Below are 13,359 nucleotides of genomic sequence, written 5' to 3'. Positions count from 1 at the left end.
TAACCACAGATGTCAGACTAACTAGCTTGTAGTTCCCAGTCTCCTCCTTACTTCCATTTTTATGAAGGGAACCACATCTGCCCTTTTCCAGTCCTCCAGAACTATTTCAGATTCTAAGAAAGCATTGAAAAGGTCAGCCAGTGGAGCTGCCAGGATACATCCGAGGGTACAAAAGGATAAATCCCATCTGGCCCCATTGCCTTATCTACTTTCAGTTTAGTGAGTTCCTTATGAACAAACTGTTCTGAAAACCGATTGAGGTTTACATCACTTCCAATCTTATTTGTGTTTATTTTATGTGGTCCTGCTCCAGGTCCTTCCACAGTGAACACTGAACAGAAATATTTGTTAAGCAATTTTGCTTTCTCCTCATCAGACTCTATATATTCCTCCCCTTCATCTTTGAGTCTCACAATGCCACTTTTGCACTTCCTTCTATCAATAACATATCTAAAAAAAAATGTCTTGTCCCCCTGTTTTACTGTATTTGATATTTTTCTTCTATTTGAATTTTCGTATTTTTGAATACTTTCCTAGCTTCTCTTAATTTTTCAGATATTGTCTATGTCTATGGGAGGTATGTGTGTATTTGTGTGTGGGGATGGGGGGGGGGAGTATACATGTGCATAGAGGGAGCAGGGTTTTTTAGGGTAAGAATTTCTCCAAAAGCACCGATCTTGCTACGGGACCGGTCCGTGCCCCGGTCCCTCCACCTACCTCGGGGCCGGCCCGGCCCGCGCGACAGTTCCTTCAACCCCCGGGGCCTAGTTCATAGCCTGCTGCGGCCTCTCCGTGGCGAGAGAGACGCAGCCGACTCCCGTCGCTGGCCCTGCCCCCCAGGCGCACGCGCGGGCTTGACTCTTAAAGAGGCCAGCGTGGGAACCTCAGGACTGCTGGAGGATGATGTCAGACGCCCTCAGGGTATAAGAACCCTGCACCTAGATTACTCCAGTGCCTTGCAATGAGGTTCCTCAGGTTTCCTGATCACTAGTTGCTGCGTTCCCTTGGATTGCTCTCTGTTCTCGACCCGGCTTGACTTCTGACTCGTTCTCCGTCTTCGTCCCTTGGCTCTGGTATCTGCTTCTGACCTTTGGTTCTGACCCGGCTTCGTCCACGACTTCACCTTCAGCTTCCGTCCCTGGCTTGGCTCGCTCTGACCTCTAGCTCCGACCTGGCTTCATCCACGACTTCACCTTCAGCTTCCATCCCTGGCTTGGCTCGCTCTGACCTCTGGCTCCGACCCGGCTCCGTCTTCTGTCTCATCCCTGGCTTGGTTTCTCCTCTGACTCCCGGCTTCCGACTCGGCTTCCTTCCTGGTCCTCGCTGGCCCAGAAGATTCGCCTAAGTCCCAGCGCTGGGCCCCTATGGGCGCCTCCTGGGGGGGCTCCGGCTTCCAGGGTGAATCTCCAAAAGTCCCAGCGGCTGGTCTCCTATGGGCTCCTCCTGGGGGAGTACTGGCTTCCAGGGTGAAGACTCTTCAGTCACCGGGGCCCAACGTCGTCCGTCCTCTCAGCCATTGCTGAGTCCTTGGTCGCATAGGACTCCACCTTGTCCCAGTGCCGAAGCCTTCCCTGAGTCCTCCAAGCCACCTCCCGGTTGGGACGCTTGCCGTGGTCCTCCACAGTGCACCATCTTCTGTCCCAACCGGCCCAAGGGTCCACAACCATAACAGTTTGCAAGGCCATGGATCCGGCAGACCTTGCGGGCTTGAAGGCCATTCCAGGTATAGCCCAGAGGCTACAACAACAGCAAGCGTGCCTCGACACCCTGACGGCAACGGTACAAGCCTTAGCCGACCGCGTCGGTGGAGCCACGGCTGCCAGTTCCACGGCACCCGGAGCTGGGGCTCCTCCTGCAGCTTCAGTTCCTATCCAGATGCCGGCACCTTCGCACTATTCAGGAGACGCGAAGCTCTGCTGAGGATTCCTGAACCAGTGCTATATTCGGTTCGACATTCTCCCACTTCAGTTTTCAACCGACCGGGTCAAGACCAGTTTTATTATTTCCCTACTGGATGGGAAACCTTTGGCCTGGGCCTCCAACCTTTTGGATCACCAGGATCCTTGCCTGAACAACCTGGTCCACTTTGTTTCCACATTTAGGCAGGTCTTTGACGAGGCCGCTCGCAAACGGACCGCTGCCTCCGAGTTGCTCCAATCAACTGGGAGCGAAGCAAAACCAGGAACAGAGAAGACAGGAACTGGAGCAGACCTTTGCCTAAATAGTAATCCGGAAGATGGAGTTCACAGGAAGGAGCCACGACCATTTCCTGTCGCACCCCTTTTAAATGAATAGTCACTGCTGCACACGCGGCTCTAGGGAGATCAGAGGGGGAGGAGTCAGCCCGACAGAGAGAGAGCACCAGCAGCTGGGCCCAGCAGCGACAGTGGACGTGAAGGCATCAGAACAGAGGCCTGCCTGCCTCTGTGGGGTTCCCGGAGGCGGCACGACGCCTCGGGTGAGTCTTTGGCCCCGGTTGCGGACTGCCGCGGCCGGCGGCCATAACAAATAGCTATTGCTCTTATGTCCTGTATCTCATGTGATTTTTTATTCATTGCTTGAACGAATTAGAAGATGGCACCAGTAGGGTCAGTCAGATTCATTGACTGCTGTCCATGGCTGTCCTTCTATCTGCAGCAGGTATTTGGGATTGAGCATTGGGACCAACAGAATATTGCATGGAGGATCATCTGCTTGGGTCTCCTCTTCTCCCAAAATGGTTGTGTCCTTCTTATGCAAAGGTGAATTGTTAATGTGGGATTCTTTAAAGTGCAATAAAATGTACATCAGCATCATATTTTCACTCCACTTATACTACTGTAGCTAAGATTGAAGCATTGGCAACTGACACTTCTATTCGCATGACTCAAAGTTGTGCTAATTCAACTTTCCCATTGTATGCATTGTCATGTGTCCAATATATGCAGATATATTTTTCTTGGAAATACATTTTCAGAAATTCCTCTTACCTTAATCTCTTATGACTTCCTTTTAGCAGACTGCTTTCAGTTTCCTTGGCAGGTCTCCAAATTGAAGAGTCATAAAAAAAAAACCAGCCTTACTAAATTATAGTCCTGCTCTGTGAAGCAATGATTCTGAACAATATATTGTACACTTTGTTTTTAATTAATAGAAATGAAACCCTTTTCATAGTGTAGTTTTATAACCAATATAACATTGTATTAATCCAACCCTGACATTAAGAGGAACTGTTCAGCGACAAAAACTAATATTTTCATGGTTTATCCATCTGCATTTACTTTGTTATCCATATTTTAGTCTTGATAGACTTCTGCTCTCTCTCTCTCTCCATAAGCAGGAGGATTAGAAAATAGGACAATGAATTACTCTTTCTGTATTATTTTTTTAATCCAAAGCAATTTAAAGCTAAAAAGGTATTTTTAAACCTTAACCCAATTTTAGATATTTTTGGAAACAAGGTTAGGATAGTAGTGATTAAACCATCAAAGGCCTCATTCAAAAATGACATTTTCCTATTCTGTGTCTAAGAAAAAAACCAAACCCTTCTATTTAATTATTTATTTAAAACTATTTATTACTTGCCTATCCACAGGTGCTAGGCAAGGTGACAAAAGCAGATAAAAACAAAAAGGCCCCAAGTTTTAATAGTATATAAAGAGGATTCTAGGGAGTTGGTTTATTAAAAGGTCATACCATTTTTGATGTGATTTAAAACTTGCTACAGAAATATCACTGAAATGAATCTCTTATTTTAAATAAGGAAAACCTTGACCCAATTTTTCTATTGAAGAAAAATTGTCACAGTCCTTTATTAAATAATCTCCTAAGTGTTCTGATATTTGCATTTTTCTGTCCTTTCCCTGCATTCTTTTTATGCATCATATTAGATTTTCATGCGATGTGAGTGAGACACACAGCACAGAACTTCTTTCAACTATTTCCATGGCTTGTCCTCACTGACCACTAAGAACAGAATTTGATTTAGCTTTGCTCCAAGAACTTTCAGGACCAGTTTATCAGTATTGCCAACCTGGTCAGCCACATGCCTGAACTCAAAAATTGAAGTCAAGGTTTTTTTGGGTTTTGTTTTGTTTTGGTTTTTTTTTTGGGGGGGGAGGGGTTGCTGCTGGTAAAATTGTTTCCCCTGCAGAGAAAAGGGATGCAGCCAAGTTTGGAGATAGGGCACAATAGGTGAAGTATGTGAAGGGATTTATATTTGGAAATCCCTGAGCATTCTGTACCCAGCCTGTTGCATTGGAGGTGGACCTTTGGGCCAAGGTGGGGTTGACGCAACTAGAGATGTGAATTGTGTCCTCGATCGTCTTAACGATCGATTTTGGCTGGGAGGGGGAGGGAATCGTATTGTTGCCGTTTGGGTGTGTAAACTATCGTGAAAATCGTTAAAATCGTGAGCCGACACACTAAAACCCCCTAAAACCCACCCCCGACCCTTTAAATTAAATCCCCCACCCTCCCGAACCCCCCCCCCCCCCAAATGCTTTAAATAACCTGGGGATCCAGCGGTGGTCCAGAACGGCGGCGGTCCAGAACGGCCCCCTCAATTGAATCCTGTTGTCTTCAGCCGGCGCCATTTTGCAAAATGGCCGCCGCAAAATGGCGGCGGCCATAGACAAAAATGATTCGACGCAGGAGGTCGTTCAGCGGCGGAACCCCCGCTGAACGACCTCCTGCAGTCGATCTCCTGCCGGTGCCATTTTCCGTACGGAAAACGATTCGCGGCAAGAAATCGCTTCCTGAACCCCGCTGGACTCCCAGGAACTTTTGGCCAGCTTGGGGGGGCCTCCTGACCCCCACAAGACTTGCCAAAAGTCCAGCGGGGGTCCGGAACGACCTCCTGCGTCGAATCATTTTTGTCTATGGCCGCCGCCATTTTGCGGCGGCCATTTTGCAAAATGGCGCCGGCTGAAGACAACAGGATTCAATTGAGGGGGCCGTTCCGGACCGCCGCCGTTTTGGACCACCGCTGGATCCCCAGGTAATTTAAAGCATTTGGGGGGGGGGTTCGGGAGGGTGGGGGATTTAATTTAAAGGGTCGGGGGTGGGTTTTAGGGGGTTTTAGTGTGCCGGTTTTCCTGCCCTCCCCCTTCCCGCGATTTACGATTTTTTAACGATAAATCGGGGGAATTGGTATTGTATCGTGGCCCTAACGATTTTTGATGATTTAAAATATATCGGACGATATTTTAAATCGTCAAAAAACGATTCACATCCCTAGACGCAACCCTTAGGTAAGGACCTATGAGTCCCCACTGTCAGCAGGTGGAGTGGGCTGAAGCTTGAGGCTGCTGGAGCTTCACCTATACCAGCCCTCATTCCCCTCGGGTTGAGCCTTTGGGTGCTGGGGCTGGCAGGACTTAGGTGGGCCTCGAGGTTAGTTAGTAACGAGAAGTGGTTCAGCCCAGAGACAGCAGCCAGTAGATGGCATAGTCCTACCCTGGACTAGATTCGGCACAGAAACTCAGGCGCCAAAGGAACAAGTAACTGGAGGCACTCAAGCAATGGAAGGCCTAAGCCTTGTAAGTCCACGTCCAGAGGATAGGCAAGAGGAGGCGTCACTGACAGGCTAGATCAGAGCCGGCGGCAAGTGGGAGTCGTGGCAAGCAGCATAGAATGCTAGACACAGAAAGGTATATAGCGTAGTCGATCAAGGCAGTGGTCAGGGCACAGAGAAGGCAGGCGTAGTCAATCAAGGCAAGGGTCAGGGCACGGAGAAGGCAGATGTAGTCAATCAAGGCAAGGGTCAGGGCATGGAGAAGGCAGGCATAGTCAAGCGTAGCTGAGGTCCGGGGTTGGAGATAGGCTGTAGCAGAGGTCTGGGGCTGGAGATGTGCTGAAGAGTAGTCAAACAGTAGCAGAGGTCCGGGAATGGAGATAGGCTAAAGCAGGGGTCAGGAACCTATGGCTTGGGAGCCAGATATGGCTCTTTTGATGGCTGCATCTGGCTCGCAGACAAATCTTTAATAAAAAAGTAATAATCTAACAAAATCCCCCACCCTCCTGATGCCCCTCAAGACCTCCAAAATTAATTTACTACAACCCCCACCCTCCTGCCCCCCCCCCAAAAGACCTGCCAAAAGTCCCTGGTGGTCCAGCGGGGGTCCAAGAGTGGTCTGGGAGCGATCTCCTGGACTTGGGCTGTCGGCTGCCAGTAGTCAAAATGGCGCCGACGGCCCTTTGCCCTCACTATGTCACTGGGGTTGACCAATGGCAGCGGTAGCCCCTGTAAGGGCAAAGGGCCGTCGGCTGCCAGTAATCAAAATGGCGTCGACGGCCCTTTGCCCTTACTATGTCACATGGGCTACTGCCGCCATTGGTCGACCCCAGTGACATAGTGAGGGCAAAGGGCCGTCGGCGCCATTTTGACTACTGGCAGCCAACAGCCCAAGTCCAGGAGATCGCTCCCGGACCCCTGCTGGACCACCAGGGACTTTTGGCAGGTCTTGGGGGGGGGTGTGGGGGGGTCAGGAGGGTGGGGGGTTGTAGTAAATTAATTTTGGAGGGGGGGGGGCGTCAGGAGGGTGGGGGGTTTTGTTAGATTTTAGTATATTAAAAAGTACTAGTCCAAATAAAGGTCTCTGAGGCACTCCACTATTTAACATTTTCCACTGAGAAAACTGACCATTTAATCCTACATTCTGTTTCCTGTCTTTTAACCAGAATTGTAATCCACAGAAGGACATCGCCTCCTATCCCTTGACTTTTCAGTTTTCTTAGAAGCTTTTCATTAAGGACTTTGTCAAATACCTTCTGAAAATCCAAATACACTATATCTACCAGTTCACATTTACCCATGTGTTTATTAACCCCTTCAAAAATGTTTTGCAGATTTGTGAGGCAAGACATCCCTTAGGTAAATCTATACTGGCTCTGTCCTATTAAATCATGTCTATCTATATGTTCTGTTTTTTTTATCTTTAAAATAATTTCTAGTAATAGGATGAAATTTCATTTTTATAGTTCTTTTAGAACCTTCTGATGTATACCATCTGGTCCAGGTGATTTGCTGCTCTACAGTTTGTCACTATGGCCTACTATATCTTCCAGGTTCACCGTGATTTGATTCTGTTTATCTGAATCATTACCCCTGAAATCCATCTCTGGGACGGGTATTCCCCCCCCCCCCCCCCCCCCAACATCCTCATTAGTAAACACGTAAGCAAAGAATTCATTTAGTCTTTTTGCAATGGTCTTATCTTCCCTAAGAGCCCCTTTAACCTCTCTATCATCTAACATTCTAACTGACTTCCTTGCAGGCTTCTTGCTTTGGATATATTTTTAAAAGTTTTTATTATGGGTTTTTGCCTCTACTGTCAATCTCTTTTTAAATTCTCTCTTAGCCTGTTTTATCAGTGCTTTATATTTAACTTGCCAGTGCTTATGCTTTTTCTTTTTTTCTTCAAATGGATCCTTCTTCCAATTTTTGAAGGAAGTTCTTTTGGCTAAATTAGCTTTTTTCACCTCGCCTTATAACCAAGCTGGCAGTTATGTGGCCTTCCTTACACCTTTCTTAATGCATGGAATACATCTAGACTGTACTTCTAAGATGGTATTTTTAAACAATCCATGCCTGTTGTGTACTCTGTACCTCAATAGTTGCACCTTTCAGTTTTTTCTATTTTACCAGTTTCCCTTTTAAAAGTTTAGTGCTAGAATTATAGGTTTACTTATTGTCACCTTCTAGCCATTAATTTAAATTTGATCATGTTTTGATCACTGTTGCCAAAGTGGCCCCACCATTGTTACCTACCCCACCAAATCCTGCATTCCAGTAAGAATTAGATGTAAAATAGTTCTCTCTCTCTCTCTCTCTCTCTCTCTCGTTTGTTCCTGAACCAGTGTTCCATGAAGCAGTTATTTATTCCATCCAGGAACTTTATCACTTTAGCATGTCCTAAAGTTACATTTACCCAGTCAATATTGGAGTGATTGTAATCTCCCAATATTACTGCACTGCCAAATTGTTTAGCTTCCTTAATTGCTCTTAACATTTCATCATCTGTCTTGTTATTTTGGCCAGGTTACCTGTAATATACTCTTTCCCAACACACATGGAATTTCTACCAATAAATATTCTACAGTGCATTTAGTCTCTTGCAGGATCTTTATCCTATTGTAATCTATGTCATCCCAGGCTTAAAGTGCTACCCCAACCCAGCCTGCCCCCCCCCCTCCCCCGGTGCTCCTCCCTATCATTGCAATATAATTTGTATCCTGTTATTTCTAAACGAATGAGTGCTTTGAAAAGTACACTTAATATAGTGCACCTGTCCTATGCATAGCACAACTATTAATAGATAGATTATGAACCACTACAAAATAAAACCATTCCTGCCACCCCCCAATCCGCTGATCCAACAATAAATCAACTCTCCCACTCATTTGTTACATCAGTAAAGCAACCCCTTCCCTTGATCCCCCCCTTCTCACTCCTATCCAAAATAAAATAATCCCCAGGTCCCTTGGAGTTTAGCATTTGTCTTAATTTGAACATACTTTTTGTATATAGACCCTCATGTTGCTTAAAATCATTAACCCTAAACACAAATTACCTTAAGGCCTTTTTGCCTTAATTTTACTAACCTTGTTACTCTAGCTTGGGGTATTGATATGACCCTGTCACCTTCTATGCCGGGATGAGAAGAGATCTTGGTGATATCATAGTATCTCGGAGAGTTTCCAGAGACCTCCACCTGGAATAACAATGCCTGAGGAATCGAGAAGGAGCTCAGAGAGCCTGAAACCCCCTCCACCCTGTTTTTCCAACAGGACCCTTAAACAGGAACTGTAAATCGGAGGCATCTGAGCATTGGTATACCTAGGGTAACAATATATACATGTATAACTGGCTTCTCCTTGCTGTTTTCCCTTGACAGAGATTCATCCCTTCCACATGCATACATATTCCTGCTACTGGATCTCTCCCTTTCTAGCATACAGTTATTTATTGATTTATTTAAAATTTTTATATACCGTGCAAATAAGGCAGGTATCTGCCCGTCTAGGCGGTTTACAGTATAATACTCATAAAATAGGACAATACAATCACATTAAATACAGTAAATATCTCTGATCCAGTAAATGATTCAGCAGATTGGGTTACTGAATGTTAAATGCTTTAGTGAAGAGATAAGTTTTCATTTTTTTCTTAAATTCATTATGATTAACTGTCAGTCTAATATAATCAGGTAAAGCATTCCACTGGGTTGGACCAGCCACTGAGAAAGCATGCTTTCGAGTTAAAGCGAGGGTTGCTAGTTTGATTGAAGGAATTTCTAAAATGCATTTATCCATCGAACGGAGTTGTCGTGAAGGTTTATAGATACGTAATAGTGAATAAAGCCAGACAGTATTTATATTGCAAATCAGGTTATGGATCATAGTTAAAACCTTATAGGTGATGTGTTGGGTAATCGGAAGCCAGTGTAATTGTTGTAATATTGGTGTTATATGTTTTGATCTCGGTAAATTGAAAATGGTTCTAGCATTTGCGTTCTGAACAAGCTGGAGTGGGTGTAGTTTTGACAGGGGTAGACCTAAGTATAGAGAGTTAGAGTAATCAAGTTTGGTTAAGATAAGTGCTTGTGTTATAGATCGAAAATCAGTTGTCGTTAGTAAAGGTTTAAGTTTTTTAAGCATAAGTAGTTTAAAGAAATATTTTTTGACTGTATCCGATATGTTATTTGCCATGGATAACTTTGAATCTATAATCATACCTAAGTTTTTTTGCGTGGTTGTTTATGGGAATGACCTGATTTTCAAACAGAAAGGATTTCCTCAGTACCAACTGTGTTTTAAAGGGATTTAATTCAAGTCATCTAGAATGAAACAATTACAGGCAATAACAATTTCTTACATAAGAACATGCCATACTGGGTCAGACCAAGGGTCCATCAAGCCCAGCATCCTGTTTCCAGCAGTGGCCAATTCAGGCCATAAGAACCTAGCAAGTAACCAAAAACTAAGTCTATTCCATGCTACCAATGCTAGTAATAGCAGTGGCTATTTTCTAAGTCAACTTAATTAATTGCAGGTAATGGACTTCTCCTCCAAGAACTTATCCAATCCTTTTTAAAACCCATCTACACTAACTGCACTAACCATATCCCCTGGCAACAAATTCCAGAGTTTAATTGTGCATTGAGTGAAAAATAACTTTCTCCGATTAGTTTTAAAAGTACCACATGCTAACTTCATGGAGTGCCCCCTAGACCTTCTATTATCCGAAAGAGTAAATAATCAATTCACATTTACCCATTCTAGACCAATCATGATTTTAAACACCTCTATCATGTCCCCCCTTCAGCTATCTCTTCTTCAAGCTGAACAGTCCTAACCTCTTTCGTCTTTCCTCATAGAGGAGCTATTCCATCCCCTTTATCATTTTGATCACCCTTCTCTGTACATCTCCATCGCAACCATATCTTTTTTGAGATGCAGCAACCAGAATTTAACACCGTATTCAAGGTGTGGTCTCATCATGGAGCGATACAGAGGCATTATGACATTTTTTGTTTTATTCATCATTTCCTTTCTAATAATTCCCAGCATTCTGCTTTTTTGACTGCCGCAGCACACTGAACCGACGATTTCAATGTGTTAACCACTATGACGCCTAGATCTCTTTCTTGGGTAGTAGCTCCTAATATGGAACCTAACATTGTGTAACTATAGCATGGGTTATTTTTCCCTATATGCAATGCCTTGCACTTATCCACATTAAATTTCATCTGCCATTTCGATGCCCATTTTTCCAGTCTCACAAGGTCTTCCTGCAATTCATCACAATCCGCATGCGATTCAACTACTCTGAATAATTTTGAATCATCTGCAAACTTGATTACCTCACTCGTCGTTTTCCTTTCCAGATCATTTATAAATATATTGAAAAGCATGGGTCCCAGTACAGATCCCTGAGGCACTCTACTGCCCACTCCCCTCCACTGAGAAAATTGTCCATTTAATCCTACTCTCTGTTTTCTGTCTTTTAGACAGTTTGTAATCCATGAAAGGACATCACCACCTATCCCATGACTTTTTACTTTTCCTAGAAGCCTCTCATTTATTTTTTTTTATTTAACTTTTTTATATACCAACATTCAAGACGGTGGTCCCATCATGCTGGTTCACAAGAAACAGGGGTGTAATTATAATAAACTTTACCATTTAAACAATAGTGCAGAAAAGCAGTTACAAATAACAAGGAAAACAATAACTTGGAATGAGAAGGGATGAGAGAAATTCCTCTCATGAGGAACTTTGTCACGTGCCTTCTGAAAATCAAAATACACTACATTTACTTGATCACCTTTATCTACATGTTTATTAACCCCTTCAAAAACGTAAAGCAGATTTGTGAGGCAAGACTTGCCCTGGGCAAAGCCATGCAGATTCTATTCCACTAAACCATGTCTTTCCATATGCTCTGTGATTTTGATATTTAGAACACTTTCCACTATTTTTTCTAGCACTAACATCAGGCTAACTGGTCTGCAGTTTACCAGATTGCCCTTGGAGCCCCCTTTAAATATTGGGGCTACATAGCCACCCTCCGTTCTTCAGGTACAATGGATGACTTCAATGATAGGCTACAAATCTTTACCAATAGATCTGAATTTTCATCTTTGAGTTCCCTCAGAACCCTGGTGTGTATTCCATCCAGTCCAGGTGATTTACTATTCTTCAGTCTGTCAATTAGGCCTACCACATATTCAAGGTTCACCGTGATTTGGTTCTGTCCATCTAAATCATTATCCATGAAAACCTTCTCCGGAATGGTTATCTCCCCAACATCCTCTTCAGTAAACACCGAAGCAAAGAAATCATTTAATCTTTCCGCGATGGCCTTATCTTCTCTAAGTGCCCCTTTAACCCCTCGATCATCTAACGGTCCAACTGACTCCCTCACAAGCTTTCTGCTTTGGATATATTTTAAAAGGTTTTTACTGTGAGTTTTTGCCTCTATGGCCAACTTCTTTCTAAATTTTCTCTTGGCCTGTCTTATCAATGTCTTACATTCAACTTGCCAACGCTTATGCTTTATCCTATTTTCTTCTGTTGGATCCTTCTTCCAATTTTTGAATGAAGATCTTTTGGCTAAAATATTCTCTTTCACCTCACCTTTTAACCATGCTGGTAATCTATTTTTCTCATTTTAGCAAAGTTTCCCTTTTGAAAATTTAGCACTAGAGCCATGGATTTCCTTACTGTCCCCCTTCCAGTCATTAATTCAAATTTGATCATATTGTGATCACTATTGCCAAGCGGCCCCACCACCATTACCTCTCTCACCAAATTCTGTGCTCCACTGAGAATTAGATCTAAAATTGCTCCCTCTCTTGTCGGTTCCTGAACCAATTGCTCCATAAAACTGTCATTTATTCCATCCAGGAACATTATCTCTGTATTATGTCCCAATGATACATTAACCCAGTCAATATTGGGGTAATTGAAATCTCCCATTATTACTGCACTACCAATTTGGTTAGTTTCCCTAATTTCTCTTAGCATTTCACTGTCTTTGTCACCATCCTGGCCAGGCGGACAGTAGTATACTCCTATCACTATAGTCTTCCCCAACACACAAGTGATTTCTACCCATAAAGATTCAATTTTGCATTTAGTCTCATGCAGGATGTTTATCCTGTTGGACTCTATGCCATCCCGGACATAAAGCTCCACACCGCCTCCCGGGTGCTCCTCTCTGTCATTTCAATATAATTTGTACCCCAGTATAGCACTGTCCTATTGGTTATCCTCCTTCCACCTTGTTGACTGGGTCTCCTCCTGGCACTCAACAGTATGGACAAAAAAAAAAGGAAGTCCTTTTCTAGTGGTTAATATATTTCTCCTAACATATAATAGAAATCACTTTTCAGTTCAGAGTTCAACATATTAGAACAGATTTAACTTTTATCCAAAATTATGATGATAAAGAAAGCTCTATAGTACCTGGAATTAAACAGTTGCAGAGAATAACAATTTCTTGTTAACCAATGCCCCCTCCTAGCATACAGCAGGCTGGACAAAAAGGAGGAAGTCCCCTGAGCAGAGAGCACGGTGGTGAAATTATCAATTTCACTGTTATATTTCCAGACAATTTCTTGTAGAGATGTGAATCAGAACTGGAATCGGTTCCGATTCTGGTTCCAATTCACATCGTTAATTTTTTTTTGTGCGGCCCAGTTCTTCATTTATCCTCTGTTCCTGGTTTTGTATATTTTATTTTCATGTTATCTGTCAAGCGCCTCCCAAGCTTAGTTTCATGTTTAAATGTAAACCGATGTGATATCCCCAATGAACTTCAGTATATAAAACCGTTAAATAAATACATAATAAATCTATATAAATAAAAATGTA

The sequence above is a fragment of the Rhinatrema bivittatum genome, chromosome 2, assembly GCF_901001135.1.
Source record: "Rhinatrema bivittatum chromosome 2, aRhiBiv1.1, whole genome shotgun sequence".
NCBI classification, from domain to species: domain Eukaryota; kingdom Metazoa; phylum Chordata; class Amphibia; order Gymnophiona; family Rhinatrematidae; genus Rhinatrema; species Rhinatrema bivittatum.
The sequence above is the reverse complement of the archived record's forward strand: the minus strand, read 5'-3'. Positions refer to the sequence as shown.